This window comes from Callithrix jacchus, chromosome 14 (assembly GCF_049354715.1).
Source record: "Callithrix jacchus isolate 240 chromosome 14, calJac240_pri, whole genome shotgun sequence".
NCBI lineage: Eukaryota > Metazoa > Chordata > Mammalia > Primates > Cebidae > Callithrix > Callithrix jacchus.
The window spans coordinates 71,779,122-71,801,561 of record NC_133515.1 but is presented as its reverse complement, the minus strand read 5'-3'; the positions used below and the strand labels follow the sequence as shown (position 1 = coordinate 71,801,561).

At 51.2% G+C, this 22,440-nt stretch overlaps 1 long non-coding RNA gene across 3 annotated transcripts in view; it reads right to left on the bottom strand.

Moving 5' to 3' along the window:
- Positions 1–1,858: 1,858 nt before the first annotated feature.
- LOC128929638 (uncharacterized) overlaps positions 1,859–22,440 on the bottom strand; it is a 47,415-nt gene continuing 26,833 nt past the window's right edge. Inside the window, exons 2-3 of one of the 3 annotated variants that reach the window (XR_008476406.2) lie at positions 5,734–20,748; positions 1,859–4,144 (exon numbers count right to left, since the gene is read on the bottom strand). This is a non-coding gene — a long non-coding RNA (uncharacterized LOC128929638). Of the gene's footprint in view, positions 20,749–22,440 lie in introns of all 3 variants that reach the window. The other 2 variants (XR_008476405.2, XR_008476407.2) reach the window with 2 other exon arrangements.

Sequence of the window (22,440 nt, the reverse complement as noted above, 5' to 3'; positions counted from 1 at the left end):
CAATCCTGTCCCTCAAGGCAACAGCTGCTGCAGGCAGCACTGATGGGGGGCGCTGGGGGAGACTTCTCCTGGGCGGCCCTGTCCTGGGGCCAGCTGGACACAGCGTCCCACCTGTGCTGCTTTCAGCCTGGGGTGGGTATTGAGGCTGCCAGGAACATTCCTTCCCTGGGGAGAGAGGGGGCGAATACAGCTGCTGTGAGGGGAGGGGAGGGCTGGGAGAGGGCATGAGGGGCAGGGGTTGAGGAGGAAACGTGAGCCTCACAACATCTGAGTCACATCACACCCAGACCGACAGGTGCTTGCTGGCACAGACAGACATGCCATGATGTGTGTGCCCACACATGCACACTAATACCCTCACCCAGTTACGTGTCATGCAGTGGCACCCTCACAGCCACCTTCACCAGGAGTTTGGGCAAATCCAGCACTGGGAGAGGCTGAAATTGTTTTGGACGATAAAGGAAGAAAATGCAGCAATGCCAGGCAGAGCAGGAGACACTGGGCCTTGATCAGCGGGAGAAGCCGCAGCCCCTGCTGTTTCCATCTCAGTTCAACCGCAGAGACTTTAAGGATTGTCTTTAACTTCTTTGGACCCCAGGGCCCAAGTCCAGAGCTCAGTCCTGTCAGCCTCAGGAGCAGCTCCTTGATGCACCCACATGATGAGAAAAATGTTGTGTCAGGACCCAACACGTCTGAGTCCTCCAGGCCCAGGCAGGACCAGCTGGGTGACCTTGGGCCAGTTCCTTGACTTTTCTGCTTCCTGGTCTCTGCGCAAAAAGGGCAGCTCCAAAGTCCTTTCAGCCTTGAAGTTATGTAACAGGGCAATGGGGTAGGGTGGGAGGAGGAGCCTGTGGAGGATGGGAGCTTAGAAAGAGAGATCCTCAGACTGTGAAGTCTGGAAATGACTGAGCACATCATAAAAGGCCCTTGAAGATGTCCTAGAGAGAGGACAGGTGAGGATGATGGAGGAAAGGCGACTACAGGGTGGGAGGTAAATCAAGGCCACAACTTCCCACCTGGGGAGGGAGGCGTGGGCAGCGTGCCCTAAGAAAACACGCCCTCATGGCGGTGCGCGCCTATAGTCCCAGCTACTCAGGAGGCTGAAGCAGGAGAATCGCTGGAACCCGGGAGATTGAGGTTGCAGTGAGCTGAGATCATGCCACTGCACTCCAGTCTGGGCAACAGAGCAAGACTCCATCTCAAAAAAAAAATTTTTTTTATTAAAAAAAAAAAAAAAGCAGAAAGAAAGAAAACATGCCCTCCCTGCAAGGTTGCTCTAAAAGATCACTTCCCGGCCCTGCCCCTCACAAGCCCCAGCTGGGTGAGCCACCCCATCAGCACTGTCAGTGGGCATGTCCATGTCTTAGAACAGGCTGCTAGGCTTGTTATGAATATTTCAGTGAGAGCATATGTGATAAGGGCTGAGACATGCACCTGGTACAGTAGTGTTAGCAATCCTTGATGTTGTCCTTATACCTATTATTCTATGTCTGTTGTTTGTATTTCCAGGAACTCATCTGCCCCCATCCAAGGCTGAGAATATCCTGATTTTAAAAACACGTATGGCTAGGGGCAGTGGCTTGCATCTATAATCCCAATACTTTGTGGGGCCAAGGTGGGAGGATCGCTTGAGCCCAGGAGTTCAAGACTAGCCTGGGCAACAGAGAGAGAACACATCTCTACAAACACATTGAAAAGTAGCTGGGCCTGGTGGCACACACTGGTAGTCACAGCCACTTGGGAGGCTGAAGTGGGAGGATCACTTGAGCCCAGGAGGTCAAGGCCACAGTGAACCGTGATTGTGCCACTGCACTCCAACCTGGACAACAGAGCAAGATGCTGTCTCACAAAAGATAAATAAAAAATAAAAATAAAAATACATCATAACTAATTAAGCTACTTCTTGCCTCCAGAATCTCTGAAATATGGGATTTTTATGACCTTTTTATTCAAAAAGATGCCTGCCTTTTGTGTTAGTTAACTTTTACTACCTAGCATCTCACCCCAAAACTTAGTGACTTAAGTACTTAGTAGCTCCTGATTCTGAGGGTTGGCAATTGGAGCTGGGCTCAGCAGGCTGGTTCTTTGGCTGGCCTCACCTGGGCTCACTCAGGTAGCTACAGTCAGCTGGTGGGTCAGCTGGGGGCTGTTTGGTTAGGATGATCTCATGCATCTGGGGTTTGGAACTGCTATTTGGTTATCTGCTGGGGTAGTGAGAGTGACTACTGGGACATGTCTCCAGCAGGCTAGCCTGGGCTTATTTACATGGTGCCAATTATAAGAGCAGAAAAGGAGGGCATGTCCAGTGTACAAGCTCTTTTCCAGCCTTTGCTTTCTTCACATTTGCTAATGGCCCATTGGCCCAAGCAAGTCACAGGGCCAAACTCAGGTTCAAAAGGCAGAAAAACAGACTTCATTTCTTGATGCGAGGTGCAAAAAAGTCACATTGGGAAGAGGTGCTCTTACAGGGATGGGAGAGAGTATTGCTGCTATTTTTGCTAACAGTCTACACACCCCTTTTTTTGTTCCTCTCCACAAACTTGCTTATAGAATTTCACTGTTGAGTGTAGGATTAAGATTCTAGTCTTAACTCTTTTTCATGTGACTCTGGATACATCATGTGCCCTTATCATGCGACTTATTGAAGCAGAGTTGGAAGGAACCTTGATGACCACTCATTCAGTATCCCATCAACTGAGGTTCCTTCTCTGATGAGATCCAGCTTGTTTCCTTTGCTTCTCTTTCTAATGATGCAGAATAAGTGTGAGACCTTATTCATACGGGAAGCCGTTAAATCCCTAAATATATTAGCTTCTAAGTTGTCTCTTTTCCAGGTTAAATATTCCAAATTTTTTTGTTCTCCTTTCAATATTCAGAATCCTCCGCCTTGTCACATACAGTCCTTCAAAATGTGGTGCTGAGAGCTATAATATTTGATTTCCTTATCAATGCACCATTGAGTTATTTCTTATCTCTATTCATGGTTCCTATGCACTTTGAATCCTTTTCAAAGAACATTATTCAGTGTAAATTCTACATTGTATGTTAGCTTAAAACGCCACATTTTATGTTCGTTTTGAACTTTCACCAAAAATAAAAGAGCTCATGAAGGAAGGCCTAAATGCCCATAGAATTTTGCAAGTTGCATTTTACATTTGCTTTGTTTTGAACATAATTCCAGATTAATCAATATAGATCTATATTATTTTCCATCTTTTGGTGTCTATTTTAAATTTTTTCTATATATATGACAAAATGCAAAGGTAAGTTTGATAAAATTGTACATATATATATATATATATATATATACACCTTTTTTTGGCAATGAAATCTCACTCTGTTACCCAGGCTGGAGTACAGTGGCGTGATCTAGGCTCACTGCAACCTCCGCCTCCCGGGTTCAAGCAATTCTTTTGCCTCAGACTCCCAAGTAGCTGGGATTACAGGCACCCACCACCATGCCCAGCTAATTTTTTGTAGTTTAGTAAAGAAAGGATTCCACCATGTTGGTCAGGTTGGTCTCAAACTCCTAAGCTCAGGCAATCCACCTGCTTCAGCCTCCCAAAGTGCTAGGATTACAGGCATGAGCCACTGCGCCCAGCCTATATACACTTTTAAACTACTACCTAGAACAAGGCATCAAACATTTCCAACCCTCCAGAAAGTTCGTTACCCTCTTCCCTCATCCTAGTCCATACCTCCCCATCCTAGATCAGGCAACTGTTCTGACCTCTATCACCTTCCTTTTGCCTGTTTTGGCAATTCGTATTAATGGAACCATACAGTATGTGCTCTTTTGTGTACACATTTCTGCATAATTGTTTTTGAGGTTCATCCACATAGTTGCATGAATCAGTAGTTCATTCATTTTCACTGCCATGTAGATTTCCAATTTGTTTATCCATTTTTCTGTTGGCATGTATTTAGAAATGCAGATTTAAACCACAATGAAACATTCACTGGAAGAGCCAAAGTGATACAGGCTGATAATACCAAGTGTTGACAAAGATGTTAGGCAATTGGAGCTCTCATAAACTGGTGGTGGGAGGCTCATCAGCTGTTCTGCAGCATCAATTCAAATGGAACACACATCATCCTTTGAACTCATCTTAGGTATGTAGCCAAGAGCAAGGTGTGCGTATGCCTGCGGAAAGACACGTACCAGAATGTTCAGGGCAGCTTTATTGAGAATCCCTCACTGTGTAAATGGCTGCCAAGTGCTCCATTGTGTGAATGTACAATCTGCCATCGACTGTTATCAGTTATAAACAGAGCTGGGTAAGTGTCTTTATACTCACGTCTTAATATTGAACTTAATATTATTTCCTTAGGATCAATTCCCAGTAGATTGCTGAGTCAGAAGCATGCACATCTTTAGGGACTGAGATCCCCGTTGCTAAGTTGCCCTCAGAAGACTTGCATAGCTCCCCCCGCCTTGCCATTCATGTGTGCCCACAGGCTGGAGGCTTTCACAAACTCAAAGGCCACTCATTTACACATGCCCTGCCCCCTCCCTGGCGTCCAGAGAGCCATGGCTTTCCTGGCAGTGAGCAGAAGAAAGGTGTGGAGAAAACACGCAAATTAGCACAATAGCCACAGCTCTCTGGGCCAAGCTGCTGAGCCAGGGGCCACCACCCTCCTTCCGCCAGCCGAGCCTGAGCTTATCAGAGCAGCTGCTGGGCCCAGGGTGTCTGCTGGTGCCGGCGACCCCAGCCTTTGCAGCCTCACCACCAGCTGAGCACAGGAAGCCATGGCTGCATCGCGTAAGTGACCAGCTGCACTGGCCCGGGAGTGTCAATGCAAGCCCAACCAACATGAATGGGAATATGAACGGGTCAGGAAAGCATGCAGCACTTCCTCCTCCTCGGCCTCAGCCCTCTCTGCTAGGACACCTGGCCTCTCCCCTGAGGCTCTTCCAGGGTTTCCTTCCCTAAATGCCCAGGGAATGCCCAATTGTCTGGCAGGCTGTGGTACGTGCAGGGGTATGGAAGGAGGAGGTGGGAACGGTCCAAGTATCAAAGGCTTTCCCTCCTCTTTGAGATCAGGGCAGGTGTACATGACTTGGTGATGTGACGAGATCCTCAAGAAGTACTCTATCCTGAGTGTCCCTAATTTCACCAACGATGGTGCCTGAAGCTAAAGTGTCCCCGTTGTACCCCTGGCTTTGTGTTCAACACTGAGCCACCCACCCATGAACATGCACGGAGGGGTAGATTCAGCATGAGGACAAGAAGTTATAAGACCCCTTCCTCCTGGCAGGAAAAGGGATGGAAGCTCTGCAGAAAGCTTGCTCCCCAATTTCCTAATCCAGCTGCCCGCCAGATGGGTCAGACCAGCTGCTCCAGCCATTCTAACATGGTCAGGCCCTTTCCCCACACCAGGGGAAGATCCAGTTTATCCCCAGTTCCTTCCTGCCAGGGGCCTGGCTTCTGCCAACGCCTCCAGGGCAGATACTATGCAACTACTCAGGGCTAGGGAGTGGGACACAGGGAGTGTTGACCAGCAGAGGCTCTCAAATTTACTGGGTCACCTGCAGTTTAGAGACAGTGACTCTCTAGTCTTGGCATCCACCTCTGTAAGACAGGACCAATAATGAGGCTCCCAGGGACCAGGCTCAGTGTGGGGGGGCCGAGAGAAGGGTGAGGAAGGCTGGACAGCAGCTTCTCCAGCCTGCCTCCCCTGCACAGATCCGTGTCCCCAGCTCAGGCTTCCAAGCTGCCACCCTTCCCTCACCTGCTCTGAGCTCCTATATCCAAGGACAGCTCATGCCTTGACCTGCTTCATCACCGGGCAGGACCACGTGCTCCTGGAGCCACAGGGCCCTAGAGTTCTCACAGGCCATACCTGCCGTCCGGGTTTGAGTCCTAGAAGAGAGCCTGGGAGGGGGTCCCAGTGAATGTGGCTTATTGGGGAGTGTTCTCAGGAGCAGGGCAGTGAAGGAAGCGGGGTGGGGCTGGGGAGAAACCAAGGCAAAGATGTGACCTCTAGCTTGGGCTGGATCCCAAGGAGCTCGGGAGCACCGTGGATTGGCTCATCCCACCTGAAGGCAAAGGGGCCAGTCTCTGCTACCCTGGGTCAGATACTGGTTTTGGGGGATGGGATGAGGTTGGGGGATGGGCTCCTGGGAGGGGATAATCTCCCAGCTTGTCGGAACAGGATAGGTCTTCAGAGAAGCAGGCAGCAGTGAGCCTCTCACGCAGCACCAACTCTCCCATAGAGCTGCATCATGGGCTGGTGAAGGGACCCAGGCAGGCACCCACAGCAGCCGCTGATGTACCCTACTCAGAGTTGGGGGACTCCAGTGGGCCAGCCAAGTGGCTGCCCATACACTCACCTGCAGTCCTGGCCAGGAAGGGCAAGACCCTGTCTCCAGATGGGCAAATGGGGGCCATGGGAACCGGAGGGACGCAGGAGCAGCTGAGCCAGGACCAGAGCCCAGGCCGAGTGACCTCACTTCCAGAGCAGGGTCACCAACCTGGGCTTGTTGACCTGCGTCTTCCCCGAGGGCTCATGAAGCTGTGGGGCCTGCGTAAGCAGGGATTTCTGGGGAGAGAGTCTAGGAGAGGCAGGGTGAGGAGAACTAAGCAGGGTTTCTAGTCCTTAGCTGGCTTTTCCATGGACAAATCACAGATGGGGTGGCTGTGACAGAGAACACGAGATAGGCCACACACAGCAGCCTGCTGTCCTCCCCTCCTGGGCTGGGTGAGGGGAGAGTGGCTGGCTGGGAGTCTGTGGGGAGGAGGTCCTGTCTCTCCTCGTCTTGGAGGTGGGGCTGGGAAGATCCAGAGTCACCCACTTCAGGAGTCTCAAGAGCCGCGCCTCACAAGCTGCCAGGTTTTTCCCACGGATAAATCCCTGACCAGGTGGGTGCGCCAGGAATTCTGGACTCAGGAAATGCCCAGGGAACCCGAGACAGGGTCCACACACCTGGCTGCCGTGGACACATAGGACACTTTTGTGTAAATTAGAAAAAGGCACCCTCACCAGGGAAGACAAACCAACAAAACACACTCCCTTTATGCCAGTGAAAGTCAGAAAGGGCCCTTTCTTCAGGGTGCGCCTGCCCTGGTCCTCCCAGCCCCCACCTGCTGCCAAGCCTTGGTTCTGCTGGGTCTATCCCGACTCAGCCCACCAGCACTGCTCTCCACTCATGCCCTACCCCACCCTGAGGGGACAACCCCATCATCCACCCTGGGCCCCCAGAAACTGAGACCTGTTTCCAGGGTGACAGAGAGAGCAGGAGAAGGCCGGGATGTGTGCCTTAAGGCTCTGAAACCCTGAACTAGGGCAGCGCTGCAGCAGCATCTCAATGAAGCCGCTGACAGATTCTAGGCCTCATGCCAGCTGCACACCAGACCTGGGAGGGAACCCAGGCTGTGCCAGGCTGACAGGGCTGGTGGAATCAGCTGGGAGCACACGGAGGCCACCCAGCCACCCTGCCACAGAGATGCCCCAAAGGCAGCAGAGGCAGAGGAGCCATGAGGGTCCTGGAAGATAGAAAGCTCCCATTCAATGCGGGGGCATCCTGTGAGTCCTGCCAGGGGCCTGCGGCAGTTGGAGACATCCAACTCCATCCTGCCCAAGGGGGCTGGGAACCTCCTCCCCTCCCACCAGCAGCCTGGCTGCTCACCTCAGCACAGATGTGGGGACAGCAGAAAGCGCCAGGGAGGGGGGCCCTTTACAGAGTGCAATCCCGCAGTCCTCAGTCCTGCCTGCCCATCGGTCCCCCTGGCGGTGTCAGGGCCCGACTGGATTCCACGAGCCTGCAATGGGGTCCAGCATCGGTTTTTGTTGTTTTTTTTTTTTTTAAGACTCCAGGAGATTCAACTCCGCAGCCAGTCAGGTCAGGAACTACTGAATTGATCAATACTGTCCCTATTGGAATGTGCCTGCAGTTGTCACCATGGGGAGTGGACCGGTATGGATCCTGACTCAGGGCTCTGTCTGCCTCACACTCCCCACACATTCAACGTGGCCTGGATACCTCCAGAAATGGGATTCCTGAGACTCCACCGAGGGGTCAGGTGGCCAGGTGGCGCCGAAGCAAGCCTGCTTCACACATCTCCTCTCCCAGCTGGAGAAGCATGTGACTCCATCCTCCCCCAGGGGGCTGGGTACCTCCTTCCCTCCCCCAGCAGACTGGTTGCTCACCTCAGCACAGCTGTGCAGACCCGCAGAAGGCGTTAGGGGAGGAGGTCCCCTGCCGAGTGCAAACCCTCGGTCATCCGGTCCTCCCTCTCCTGCCTCTCTCTCTCTGCAGCCAGCCCCCTCCTACCTCCTGACAGCCCCTGCGTGCCCAGACCCTCTCAACCCTCCTGGCTTTCAGCCTCCTGTGAAGGGATGGAAGGAGGGATACGGTTCTTCTATTCCTGCAGGTCAACCGCAGCTTCATGGCTTTACCAGCATGAAGGAGTGGGTTGTTCTTCCAGGCCCACTGTGGGAATTGGGAGCAGCACGACAGGCTCAGGGAATCACTGGAGATGGTGCAGTGACCTTTAAGTCGCGCTGCAGGACCAGCAAGCTCCAGAACTCAGACTGCCCCCATGGACGCCCGCCCCCTTCACTGTTCTCTGCTCCTCAGACTGGGGCGGTGGCTCCCCTTGCAAAGGTCCCTCTGCCCCAGGGGACTTTCAATTCCTCCCTCGGTTACCACCTTGGTTTGAAAAGCGCTAATGAGGAGGCCGCTGTGTTCCTGCAGCAGCAGAGAACCCCTGGAGCTAGTGAAACCTGAGTCCTGGGCATAGCCTGGATGCAAAGCATTTCTGAGCTCTCACAACCTGCACGAAGACGTATGTGGGAAAGTGTCTTAGAGCACGTTCATTGTTCTCTGGCAAAACCTAATTAAGACGCAACCCTAGCTTCCTTGAGAATCTGCCACATGTCATCACACAATTCCTAAGAGAGGTTTAGCCTCCCTAAGAAAGCTGAGGCTTCAATTTCCCAGTAAAGTTTGTGAACTAAAGACCCCTCTACACACCCATCAGGGCACCACCCTCTATGGTGGGGACCTCTATCTCCACCTTACCGCTCTCTTTTTCCCTAAGAGCTCTGCCAAAAGGAAGTCAGAATTACAGCGGTGCAGGGAGGGACCAGCAGCAGATCCAGAGTGTCATGGGGGTGAGCAAGGCTGGCCTCATGGGCAGAGCCTGGCACCAGCAGGAAGAGTGATAGTCCCAGGAGGCAGGCTGGTGGCACGTGGGAGGTCTGGGGCCTCGAGTGGCCAGGTCATCTCAAACAACAGAAGCCCCAGTAAGTCAGCATCCCAGAACCCAGGAGGGCTGAGGCCTTGGGTTGGCAGAATAATTGTGCAGGTGGCAGGTGCTTTTCCATGTCCTTGATGTTTATCAGCTCCTTTCATCTTCCCAGCAATTCTGTACTATCTACCTTCACCCCCATTTCACAGACACAGTAACTGAGGCACAGAGAGACTACATTGCTTGCTTAGAGTCATACAATTGATATGTGAGAGTCAGGATTTGAGCCCAGATAGTGTGGCTCAGCGCCCACCCCACTAGACCAGCACACCACAACCCACATCACAACTCAAGCACGAAGCAGAGAGGAGAAGGAGGAGGTGGAGGAAGTCAAACTCCTAGACCCAGTTACCGGATGTTCGGGTTACTAGGGCTTCCTAACTCCAAAACTTAATGGCTTAAAATATCATCAGTGATTAATTTTGCTCATGAGTCTACAGTTTGGACAGGGCATGGTGGGAAGGTTCGTTTCTTCTCTGCAAGGCAGTAGCTGGGGCAGCGCATCTGGGGATTCCAGGGTGCACTTGTAAGATGATTCTTGCGGTCAGTGAGAACTGGCTGCTGGCCGGGAGCTCAGCCAAGGCCGAGAGCTGGGGCCTCCGTTCCCCTCCACATAGGCCTCTCCACAGGCTGCTCAGCCTCCCCTCAGCGCTGTGGCTGGATTCCAAGAGTGGGAACCCCAAGAGACGGGAGGTGGAAGATGACAGTGTCTGAAAGCCTCGGCTCCGAACTGGCAATGGCATCACTTTTGCCATATTCTGTTATGTGAAGCAGTCACACATTCCAGATTCAACAGGGGGGGTATAAAGCTGACCTCTAGATGGAAAGCGTGTCGGAATTTGAGGGCCAGGTCTTAAAACTACCACACTGGGCCTGGGATCTAGAGGAAGGGCTAGATTCCAGGAATGAGGGTGAAGTGGCTGTTTGATCTTGCTCAAAGGTAGACTAAAGGGAAGGTAAATTGACTGTAAGACTCTCAAGTCTCCAGTGGGTACCGGGTGTTGGCCCTCATGGCCATTATCTCAACTTACCTTGCAACAACCCTCTGACACAGGTTTTCACCACTCTTTTTTTTGAAATGGAGTCTCAGTCTTTTTCACCACTCTTTTCCTTTTTTCAAAATGGAGTCTCACTCTGTCGCCGGGGTAGAGTGCAGTGGCATGGTCTTGACTCACCACAACCTCCAACTCCCGGGTTCAAGCCATTCTCCTGCCTCAGCCTCCTGAATAGCTGGGATTACAGGCGCCCGCCATCACACCCGGCTAATTTTTGTATTTCAAGTAGAGACAGGGTTTCACCATGTTGACCAGGCTGGTCTTGAACTTGTGATCCATCCGCCTCAGCCTCCTGAAGTGCTGGGATCACAGTTGTGAGCCACCGTGTGGCCAGAGCTGATCCTTCAACTCTTCTGATGGGTTGCCTCCAGATGAGGAGCAGGAACAGCCCCAGAGGCACGGCCAGGTGGGTCAGGATAAGGTAGAGAGCAAAGAGCCAGGTTGTCACTCGCTACCCACTCACCTCCTCCTCCAGAAGCCCTCCTAGGTCAGGGAAGGGCCCCAAGGGATCCTTTCCCTCTGATACCTCCTCAGGCTGGGGCATGCACCGAGCTTCCCCTCGGCCCTGCCTCCCAAGCTGTATCTCTCACCCCTGAGCAGTTCCCCAAGTCCTCCCTTGTACTTCCTTGAAACCTTCCCAGGCATTCTCCCAATTCCACCTGTCTTTGCCATAAGCTGCGAATAATTACCAATGTAAGGCCTTCAATTTTTGATATAAAATTTTTATTTTAGAAAAGTTTTAGATTTAAAGAAAAATTGCAAAGGTAGTATAGAGAGTTTCTATATTCTCCACACCCAATTTCCCCTATCTTCATCATCATATATTAGCATGATACATTGGCCACAATTAATAAACCAGTATTGGCATCAGCCCTACAAGACTAACATTATTATTAAAGTATGTTCATACTTTATTTGGATTTCCTCAGTGGCTGTTTTTCCCTAATATCCTTTTTCTGCTCTAGGATACTGCATTACATTTAGCCAATCATGTCTTCTTAGGCCCCCCTTGGCTGAGATAGTTTCTCAGACTTCTCACGTTTTTGATGATCTTGACGGTTCTGAGGAGTACCGGCCAGGTATTTTGTAGAATGTTCCTCAGCTGGGATTTGTCTGATGTTTTAGGTTATGGGTTTTAGGGAGGAAGACCTCGGAGATGAAGTGCTACTTTGATTACATCCTATCAAGGGTACATACACATCACCACCGTGACCTGTCACTGTCAATGTTAACTGTGTTAACAGTCAACAGAAGTAGTGTTTGTCAGGTTTCTCCACTATGAATTATGCTTTCTTCCCCTTTCTGCCTGTGCTGTTTGGAAGTAAGTCACTATGTGGAGCCTACCTTTAAGGAGCAGGAAGCTATGCTCATCTGTGAATATCATCTGCAATTCTTCTGCATTTTTATATCTTCTCCTCCTTTTCTCTATGTAGTCATTTATTTGTATAAGTATGAACTCATGGATATTTCTCTTACACTTTGGGTCATAATCCAGTACTACTGTATTTATTTTATTGCTCCATTTGTTCCAGCTTTAGCCACTGTAGCTCCACCAGTTGCTCCCATGTCCCTTTGACATACTCCCATCACTTCTTCCTTGGATCTTCCTTACTTTCTGGCACTACAAGATGTTCCAGGTTCATCTTGTACATTTCCTGTTCCAATCCTAGAATCAGCCATTTCTACAAGAAGCCCTGTTTTTTTGTGGGGTTTTTTAGAATTGGAGAATGATATTAGAAACCAAAATCTAAGCACTAAGTGTGCTCATTGCTAGTGGGCTGTCATTGCTTCTAAGTGCTCTGAGCTGACAGACCATAGAAATATATGCATATCTACTAACCTATATGTACAACACAGCAGATCTATACAAACATATAAATATTTCTATATGTCACTATCTGTATCTATATTAAACTTGATTTCATGCTAATATTACAACTCTAATAAATTATCATAAGGATCACTCTAGCCTTCTCACCTTGCCTCAACATTTCACTCCCACAGTGAGAAACCCATCTGTTACACTATCTATTGACTTACTCATTCAATTACAATACATATGTATAGTGATACTGGAATTGTTAACCACACTCCATGAGAAACAACTTTATCAACTAGAGTAGTGCTTAGGCACAGTTTCTTTAGCCTTTAATCTTATAGACTCCACTCATTACCAAAGTTACTTAGATCAGAAACTCCTACCCCTCCCCCACTTCAGTGAAGTTGTACATGTTTTTAATAGTTCCATAGTTTTGTCACATGTTGCATTCCATCTTAGGATCCTCCAATTTCCTAAATGATTATTTTATTTTGTGTAAAATGGACTGTTTTGTGTTATAAATTTCTACAGGTCTTGACAAGCACGTAGTGTCAGGTATCCATCTGCAATATCATACAGATAATTATTATTATCACCCACCTAAGAAAACCACTATGCTTCACCTATTCAGCCCTTCCCTGACCCTCAAGAACCCTTCCACTTTAAGCACATTTATATGTTTTTTTCAAAGCCTATTTGATGCACATAATCTTATTTAATCTGCAAAGAAACCCTGTGTGTTGGGAAGAGCAGAAAACATCATTCCCACTCTATAGAGAAGGAGACTGAGGCTTAGAAGTACTAACAGGCCTATCTTTGGCCACATGGTTAGTATGTGCAGACTTCAGACTGGCCCTGCTGCTTTTTTTCTGTTCTACTCAGGCCAGGAGTGGTTCCCAAACCCAAGGGGTATAGAGAAGGAGGGGGGTTGGGTTTGCAATCAGGCAGATAACAAGGCCATAATGAAAACAAGCCTTGGGCTGACACAGGGACATATGAACTCTAGTTCTGGTTCTGCCACCCATTCACTGGGCAGCCTTGAATAAATCACTTTCCCTGGTTGGGCCTCAGTTTTCTCCTATATAGAATGAAAGATGAGGTGACTCTTGAGGTCCCATCCGAGTCTGGCAGGCTATGTCTGGCCTTTGGCATGAAGCTGACTGCAGTTAACAGGGAGGCTTGGTGGGCAGGCAGGGGAGATGGCTGGAGCAGTAAGGTTCAAATCCACCACAGAGAAGCAGGCCTACGTAAGGCCAGTGATGAGTGGCATGGGGTCAAGGTGGATGTGCTTTGGGCGACAGCTCCCAAGACTATTCCAGGTTCCACTTCCAGCTCTCTAGGTGGTGAAACCACAGATACTTTTATATCCCATTCCACGGTTTATGGTAGTGTTTTTCAAACTATACTTCAAGACCCAATGCATCATGATCTGAGATGTTTTTGTTTGTTTGTTTGAGACAGAGTCTCGCTCTGTCGCCCAGGCTGGAGTGCAGTGGCAGGATCTTGGCTAACTACAACCTCTACCGAATTCAAGAGATTCTCCTGCCTCAGCCTCTCAAGTAGCTAGGACTACAGGCACATACCACCATGCCCAGCTAATATTCCATATTTTAGTAGAGACAAGGTTTCACTATGTTGCCCAGAATGGTCGGGAACTCCTGAGTTTAGGTGATCTGCCCACCTCAGCCTCCCAAAGTGCTGGGATTACAGGCATGAGGCACCCTACCTGGCAATCTGTGATGTTTTAAGAAATAGAAAGAAACAGAATAGAATAGAGTAGATCAATGCATTCAACAGAATATGACAGATAAGTATAAACTTTTGTTTCGATTATACGTGTGAGTAATATGTAAAATTTTACATGTGTTGGTCAAATAAGATGAAGTCCCTGGCTGACAGAGTACCTTTTACATCACAGTCTCATTTAGCCTTACTGTAACCCTGTAAAGAGGGATAATTATTAGCATCATTCCTATTCTCCCAGTGCAGAAAGTGAGGCCAGAGAGGGTGAATGGTGTGATTATGGCCCCCAGTTAGTGAGGGGGCAGGGCCATGAGGAACAGATCAGCTCCCAGACGTAGCTGGGGATTCCTGCATTTAACCCCACACAAAATTGTGGCACGTGTCTGTTTCTCAAAGTCCCAAGAGGCACAACCCATGAGGAAAACGTCCAGGTTGGAGGCTGTCTGGCCAGCCCTGCCTTGGCTTGGCAGGATGAGGGGGTCACAGAGGCTCAGTGGTAGTTCAGCCAGGCCCAGGCTTTGCCAGCTGGGGCAATGAGAGCAGGGGAGCAAGTTGGCAGGAGAGGTTGAGGAAGGTCACATGGGCCTGATCCATCCTCCCATATGCCACACACAAACCACACATAGCCGACCCACTCCCGATGGCAGACCCTGGCTGCTCCCAGACTCCCTCAGTGCCCTAAATCTCAGCCCCAGCACATGGGGGTCCTACGGTGTTCCCATCAGTCCCTCCTCTGCTATGCCCAGGTTCTCTTGCTTTGTCTGAGGCCAACATGACCCCACCAGACTTTTGTTTTTTGTTTTTGCCCTTTTCTGTCTTTCTTGTCCCCCTGATTTGGACACCCATGACACCACTGGGTTGTTTTGTGATTTATGAGCTCACAAAACTTACTAATCCTTCTCCCTCAGTTACCTTGATGTAAAAAAGTCCTCGCTTTTTCTGCAGACAAGAGGGCCCTACGTCTCCCTGCTATATAGACCACCAAGCCCTGGCCAGGACCCTCCCATGGGGCTGTGTGGTTTATTTGTGGTCTCTGCTCAAAGGTTGTCATTGTCAGAAAACTCCTCACAGTGATGAGAAAAGGCAAGCAAAATGAGGGACAGGAGGAGTTTTCCTGCAGCACAAGTCTTTCAGCCAAACTCTTCCTGGCCATTGCCCCTCGGTGAGCCGGGGGCCACCACCGGGCTTCAGTGGGTCTTGGCGTCTCCCAGCGACTGAGGCCTGAAGGCACTGGGCAGAACCATCCGGAGCTTTGGTGGGAACTTGCCTGCAGGCCCAGCCACCCTGACATCTCTTCAGGTGTCACCGACTCAGGCCACCTCTGACCCCCTTCCTCCTAGCTCCTAACACCTCCTTCTGTTTCTTTCTTTCTCTTTTGAGACAGAGTCTCACTCTGTCGCTCAGGCTGGAGTACAGTGGCATGGTCTTGGCTCACTGCAACCTCTGCCTCCCAGGTTAAGCCATCCTCCCACCTCAGCCTCCCAAGAAGCTGGGATTACAAGTGTGCAACACCGTGCCTGGCTAATTTTTGTATTTTTAGTGGAGACAGGGTTTCACCATGTTGGCCAGGCTGGTCTCAAACTCCTGACCTCAGGTGATCCACTTGCTTCGGCCTCCCAAAGTGCTGGGATTGCGGGTATGAGCCACTGCACCCGGCCAGCCTCCTCCCAGTTTTGCATTTTTCCTTGGCCCTTCCCACCAGCTGTCAATGTGCTTCTCTTACCTTTCACCCGTGGGCCTTCCCTGTTACAATGAAACACAGGGATCTTCATTTTGTTCATGTCTTTCTCCTTGCTGTCTAGAACAATCTCTGGCACATAGTAAATATGCTGCAAATACTTGCCGAGTGAATGAATGAATTCCTTGGGTCCTAAAATGAATGAATGAATTTCTTGTGCCAAAAAAAAAAAAAACCATTCTGTGGCCTGTCCAACACCCTTTAGACAAGTACAGTGAATTCTAGAAAAACGGTTGTTTGAACTCTCTGGTGGCTGGTCCAGAACCAGTCAAGCGCAAGCCAGACTCTCTCCTTGGTCAACCCTGTTGAAGCTAGTGGCTGACCCCAAGGCTGGGATTACTTCAGAGTGGCTCTTCTATCTGGCCTGGCCCCAGGATACCAGCAGGAGCTGCTGCAAGAGCCCTCCCCGCCCCCGCCCCCGCCCCCAACACCTGGGCCAGCGCTGGACATCTTGAGGCACCCCTCTCTGTTTTGGAGCTTCCCCCAAAACCAGTCAGGAGACATGGCCCAAACCCAGAGCTTCCTTGGTTTCCTTAGAAGGGGCCAGGACCCTGGGGTCCCCAGGAGGGAGAGAACGGAAGCTGATGCTCAGCTTGAACTGGGACCCCTCGTGGACCCAGTGAGGGGCAGGCTGAACCGCAGCCTTGGGAGATGCTCAGGGACGGAGACACTGAGGCCGGGCAGAGAGAATGGGACAGACAGAGAACAGAACGCCTGGAAAGACAGAGATAAAAACACAGAGAGGGAGAAAGATGGGGAGACTCCGAGAGTGAGACCAAAAGGGAAACAGCCGGTGGGTGGAAGGCCCAGAGAGACAGAGGACAAGAGAGCGGCAGAGGACGCAGCGAAGGTTGACGCGGCGGCCTGGCTGTGCCGGGCGCGGCTGAATCGCCGCTCTGTTCTCCGCGCGCACTGAGGGGCTTTCTTCGCGGCCGTGGGAAAGTGGTGGGCGAGCGCGCGCCCTGGTCGGTGAGCCGTGTGGACGGTAATTAGCCGGATTAGGGCGGGAGTCGCGCAGCCCGGGCGGGCCCTGCCCGGGAACAAAAGACCCCTCTTTGCCCGCGCAAACCACAGGGTCGCGAGGTCACCGGACAGGGTCCCCCAGGAGCGGGTGAGGGGATGCGCGCCCAGAGAATGGGGCCTCTGTGCACCTGGTGGGGGCCGCTCCCGGGCCTAGGACCCCAGGGAGGCCGCACCCTGGGGTGCAGACTTGGAGGACAGCAGGAAGGAAGAAAATGGACAGAAGCCGAGAATGGAGGCTGGAGACAGGGGTGGCTGCTCTTATTAATAATAGTGCCTGTGACATGGGTAACATTTATTGAGCGCTTGCTGTATACCAGCTCCATGCCCAGTCTGGGAGACATATACATCATCTGAGTCAATCATCATAACGACCTCCTAAATCAGATACTGTCATATCCGAGTTTTACAGATAAGAGAGGTGAGGTGCAAAAGTTGTGGTTTGCCTGAGGTCACACAGTCAGAAGAGGTGCCTCACACCTTTGCTGGCACATAGTAAGCACCCAACAATGATGTGATGAATGAATGACAAGGTTGGCAGTGTCTGGAAAAGGCAGAAACACAGAGAGCCCCTGGCCTCACCCCCTGGCCACCCACAGCCTGGAGATGCTTGGAAGTGGGAGCTCCCAGCCTTCAGGGAAGCTGCCTGGGAGATCTGCAGAGGGTGGCAGGGCTGGGGGGGCTGTCAGCGCTGACACCTCACCCACTTGGGGCAGTGTAGGGGACACCAGTCACTAGGATCAGGGGCTCAAGGGATGGGACCTGTTTCTTTCCAGCAGCCCTCACAGAACTGTAGCTCCCTCCTGGCTCTCTGCCTACAGCCCCAGGTCTCTCCAAAGCCCAGGGCAGTGTGAAGGGCTGATGGATCCCCACAAGAGTGGAAAGAGGAGACCCTGGGGTCTTCCCCCACCACCCAGCCCTCACCAGCCATGCCTGAGGGTCAGAAAGGCTCTGACTTTCCAAGAGTATTTTCTGTGCTATGGATGTCATGCCCAGCTGACCAAACGTCTCTCCTCACCAGAGATGTCATCAGAGACCACACGCTCCAACCCACAACCACCGGCAGGTGATGGAATGGGAGAAGTGGACAGGTGGGCCTCGTGTGGGGCATTAGGGGCCATGGGGCCTGTGGCAAAGCCTGCTGTCGACCAGACAGTCCCTGCTCACTGTGGCCCATGGGTGCCATATGGGCCAAGCTGGTCAGGCCTGAGCTTTTAAAGAGAAGTAAGAATTCCAGGCCAGGCATGGTGACTCATGCTTGTAATCCCAGCACTTTGGGAGACCAAGGTGGGCAGATCACCTGAGAGCAGGAGTTCAAGACCAGCCTGGCCAACAGGATGAAATCCCAACTCTACTAAAGATACAAAAATTAGCTGGGTATGGTGGCATGTGTCTGTAATCCCAGCTACTCGGGAGGCTAAGGCAGGAGAATTGCTTGAACTTGGGAGGTGGAGGTTGCAGTGAGCCAAGATCACACCACCGCACTCCGGCCTGAGTGAAAGAGTCAGACTCCGTCAAAAATAAAGAAAAGAAATCCAGCCTTTCAGGTGGGATTTCCAAGTTGTAAAGCCTGAGGTGGGCCAGGTAGCGGCCAGCTTCAGTGGCAGGTTGGCAGCTCACAACCTTCTTCTTGGTGCTCTGAGCCTCTGGAAGAAGAAATAACCTGTTCCCTCCCCTCACACCCTCTTCTCCCAGCTTCTCCAAGGCCAGTAAATAAAAGGAGGGAGTAGGGTGGGTGCTTGGGGGTGCCCTGCCTTGGAGCTGTTCCCTGATAGACGTTGCACCTGCAGACTGGAGAGGCTCAGGCAGGAAGTCTCCAGGCCACTGGGATCTGGGTGACCAGGCACATGGCCAAGAGATGGCGATCGTCACACCCAGCTCAGCTGGGGGAAGCCCAGTGACCCATTCAGTGAGGATTTCCTCTGGGGACACAGAACTGGGGTTTGCAAGCTGCAGGCCCAGGAGGAGGAAAGGGCTGCTTCCGCCAACTCCCTCCCACCCCACCTCCACCCAGCCCCACCAGCTTCTCCCCATGTGTGAGGTTAATACTGTCCCACTTCTTGGCCAAAGAAACTGAGGTACAGAGGGCTGGCGTATTTGAAGGGAGTGGAGAGGGAGCATCTGAGGCCATAGCTTCAAGGAGCTCCAACAGTGAGATGTGTTGGAAAAGTGATGTTTTCTTAAAAATTGACGTGTTTTGCATGTTCCTTCCTAATAAACACGTGGCTATTCAATATGAAAATGATGGCAGTTTTCTTCCTACAGTCTGATAAACCTGATGCTCTCGGGGATGAGCCATGCTTGTTCTGAAGTGTCTGGAACCCCTGGCACTACCCTGTTCACCCACATAGTCCACACCCACGAGAGAGAGAAGCAGGGGCTCTACCCTGAGTCAGCTCATGACAAAGTGGACCTAAACCCAGGCCCCTACTTTCTTGGAGGGCATAATATGTAGGAAGGGGGTTCTGTTACTGCTCATGCCTCTATTTAGATGCCCCATTGCCACCTCATAGAAAACTAGGGGTGGGGGAGGCCGCTTCTCCTTCAGTGGGGCAGGCACAGCTGTGGCTCAAAGCTGAGCCCCTGATGGGTGACTCTCCGGCTGCAGATTTGGAAATGCGCAAACATGGACGCAGCCTCTGTTTTCTCCTCCTTTTGCAACCTCCACGTTCTCTCCTTTTTCCAACAGAAACTTCTACCGTAGCAGTGGCTTCTTCCAGCTCCTGAGAGGGGCAGGCCTGGGCAGCAAAGGCCTGGGGTGTGAGGAGGGCCTCAGGCGCCAGGCTAATGGCTAAGAGGTGGCAGTAAAAATCCAGGGGTCAGGCATCTCTCTCCCATGGCCCCTGAAAGAGCAGAAGTCAGGGAGCAGAGGCCAAGGGGTTGGGCAGCCAGAGAAAGGGAGGGGCAAGCAGGGGACAGCTGCCCTCACAGGGCAGCAGGCAGTTCCACTCAGCTTGAACTCAGGGGAGGAGCTTTAGAACCAGGGCAGAGGGAGGAACATAAACCTCTGGGCCTCAGCAGCCCAGCAGAGTAACCTGGGAATCGGGGTAGCTCTTGCACCTCTTCCTCAAGGCCTCCCCACTTTTCCCTTCTAGTGGCTGATGGTGATTTCAGAGAGCAACAGCCCAGGATTGCTGATGGTATGGTAAACTCCTGCTTCCTGCCCCAACTCCCACCCCATCAGGGTAGGGGAGAGGTTTAGGGGGGAGCGTTATTCAGAAGAAAACCCAGGTTCTGGTGAGAAAGCCTCCATTTCCAAGAAATGTGGGAAACATTTAGAGTTGTTTCAGTCCCCGATCAAATTTCAGAGCTCAGCATTCCCAGCCAGGCCCAGAACATTTCAGTCAGATTCCCCTCTTCCCTTCTTTCCCCACTTTGCAGACAGCCAGCTGGGGGACTCAAATTCCAGACTGGGATGTGCGAGGCAGCGGTTCAGCCCTTTCTGCCAGTGGGAAAGGAGGAGTTTCATTCCAAGGTTTACGGCCAGTTACATTGACCACCTATTCAAAACTCCAGCCTTAAGGAAAACCAATTCCCAAAAGTGTCTCCTCTCTCCCCAACTCTCCACCCCTTGCCTACCTCCACCCTAACTTCTGGGTCACAGGTACATACAGACACAGGTCTCCTGGCCTCGAGAGGCCAAACTGCAGCACAGTCACCAAAGAGGCCTGCGTCTCAGGAAGGGTGCAGAGAGGAACCTGCTCTACTTCTCTGTGAGCTTGATATCACAGTTCTGGACATGTACTCAGGAAAGATGCGTTTGTCCATCCAAAATGCAGTACGCCATGAATGAGTTCAGCGTCTGATCCAGGTAACCTCTGTGTGCTGCTGATGGGCTGAGGGAGGACACTAGAATGGCCCAGCCCCTGTGGATGGATTCCAGCCAGCCTTTCGTAGCATCTTCTGCCATGCGGGCCTGGAGGGGTGGAGTAGTTCAGGTTGAAGGCTTTGTGACTCCTCAGGGGCTGGACCTCGAGGCCTGCCTGGGGTGGCATGGTGAGACCTTCTTGCACAGCTTTGGCCCTGCCTGGTCCCTTCAACATGTTTATCAGGAACTTGGGTGGACGTGTGGTTGGTAGAATTTGCAGATCATCCAAGCTGAGAAGAGTGGGAAGTGCACTGAATAATAAAAATTGGGATCCAAGAAGGTTTGGTCAGGATGGGTGGATAGGTGACATTTAAAGAGATGAGTCTGAAGGGGGTTCTGTGTAAGGATCTGCTTGTGGAACCCAAGAAATCCAGTGTCAGTAGGTTAATAAAAGACTGAAAGATTGTAGGTACTCAGATGCGTGCCAATCAACTGTGACATGAATGTGCGCAAAACAGTGGTGTGATCTTCAGGCACATTAAGGGAAGGCTTGTTTCGTGTCAATTTTTTCTTGTGGGTCCTCTGACCACTCACATTAACAGCCTTTGGGGCTTGTTAAAAATTCAGGCTTCTGTGCCCATCCCAGATTCTTTAACTGAACTCTATAGGGATGGGGCCCCAGAATATGCATTTACAGCAACCTACCAGGTAATGTTTGAGAACAATGGCAGCTCTTCCTGTCATGCTGGGCCCTCTTGCCAGGATGATCCTCCCTCTTGGCAAAGTAAGAGGGTGCCTGCCCAATAAAGCTTCCCACTCCGCTAGAAATTCCACTGGTGAGGCTTTGCTCCTTGGGTTCAGCCCTTGCCCCTACAAATGGCCTTGTCAGCAAGATGTTAGAGGTTGAAGACAGCTGGCCGATGGCCAAATTGTGGCTGGGGCCCCTGGGTGGAGACACACGCTAAACTTCCCAGACAAGAACAAGGTTTAATCATATTGCCCAAGGGCCATGATCTAGCTCAGCCTGAAGCCAGCAGAGGCTGAGAAATAAGCCATTTGTTCTTCACTGGTGTGGGAAGAGCTCCAGCTTTGGAGAAGCAGCCTGGACATTGGACTGTGACCCTGAACATTGCCTTCAACTTCTCTGAGGCTCAGCCTCCTCCTCTGAGATGATGATGCATTCCTCACGAAGCTACTGTGAGTAGATGGAATAATGTATGCAAAGCCCCACAGGGCTTTGGCATACAGTAGATGCTCAATGTTGCTTGTTGAATGCATGAGTAGGTAAGTGCATAGTGAAATGGACAGATGGAAGAATGGACAGATGGATGGACAGATACCCTCTGTGGATTCCTCTTTCTTACTTGCAGACACTTAGCCTGTGTCTCAGAATTGATTATCCCTGCTGTCCTCCACCCCAGCCCCCAGCATAGCACACTGACATATCACAGATGTCTTGCTTTGGGGTCCAAGTTGTGTCTCCTAGAAAAAGCCCCTCTCCTTTCCCCTTCCCTCTCCCCTTAGTGCCCTTTTCCAAGCCCCTATCCAACTCCAGGGTACTCCTGTTTGATGTTAGTTCTCAAATTCAGAGCAGGGGCCTATCTCAAGGCACAACCCTCACTGGTTCCCTCCAGGTCTGCCTCCAGTTGCTACTGACTCCAGCTCCGTTCACCTTTCTGGCCAGCTTGCAGGAGCAGCCCTATCTTCATACTGGCTAGGACTTGTGGAGGAAAATCAGCTGAGGGAGGCATAGATCCTACCCTCTTGGAACCTGGAGTCCAGGAGGAAAAGTAGGACACAGTTAAAAGGAATCACCACTGAGTGTAAGAAAGTATTCCTAGCTGGCAGAATCAGGGAAAACTTAGTGAAGAGGACGACATTTGGGCATGCCGAGCTGGGGAAGAGCATTCCAAGAAGGAACAGCCTAAGCAAAGGCAGAGAGGGTCAAGGGGAAGATGCTTGTGTCTGGCAGGAGCACAGGTGAGGGAGGTGAACCAGGAGAT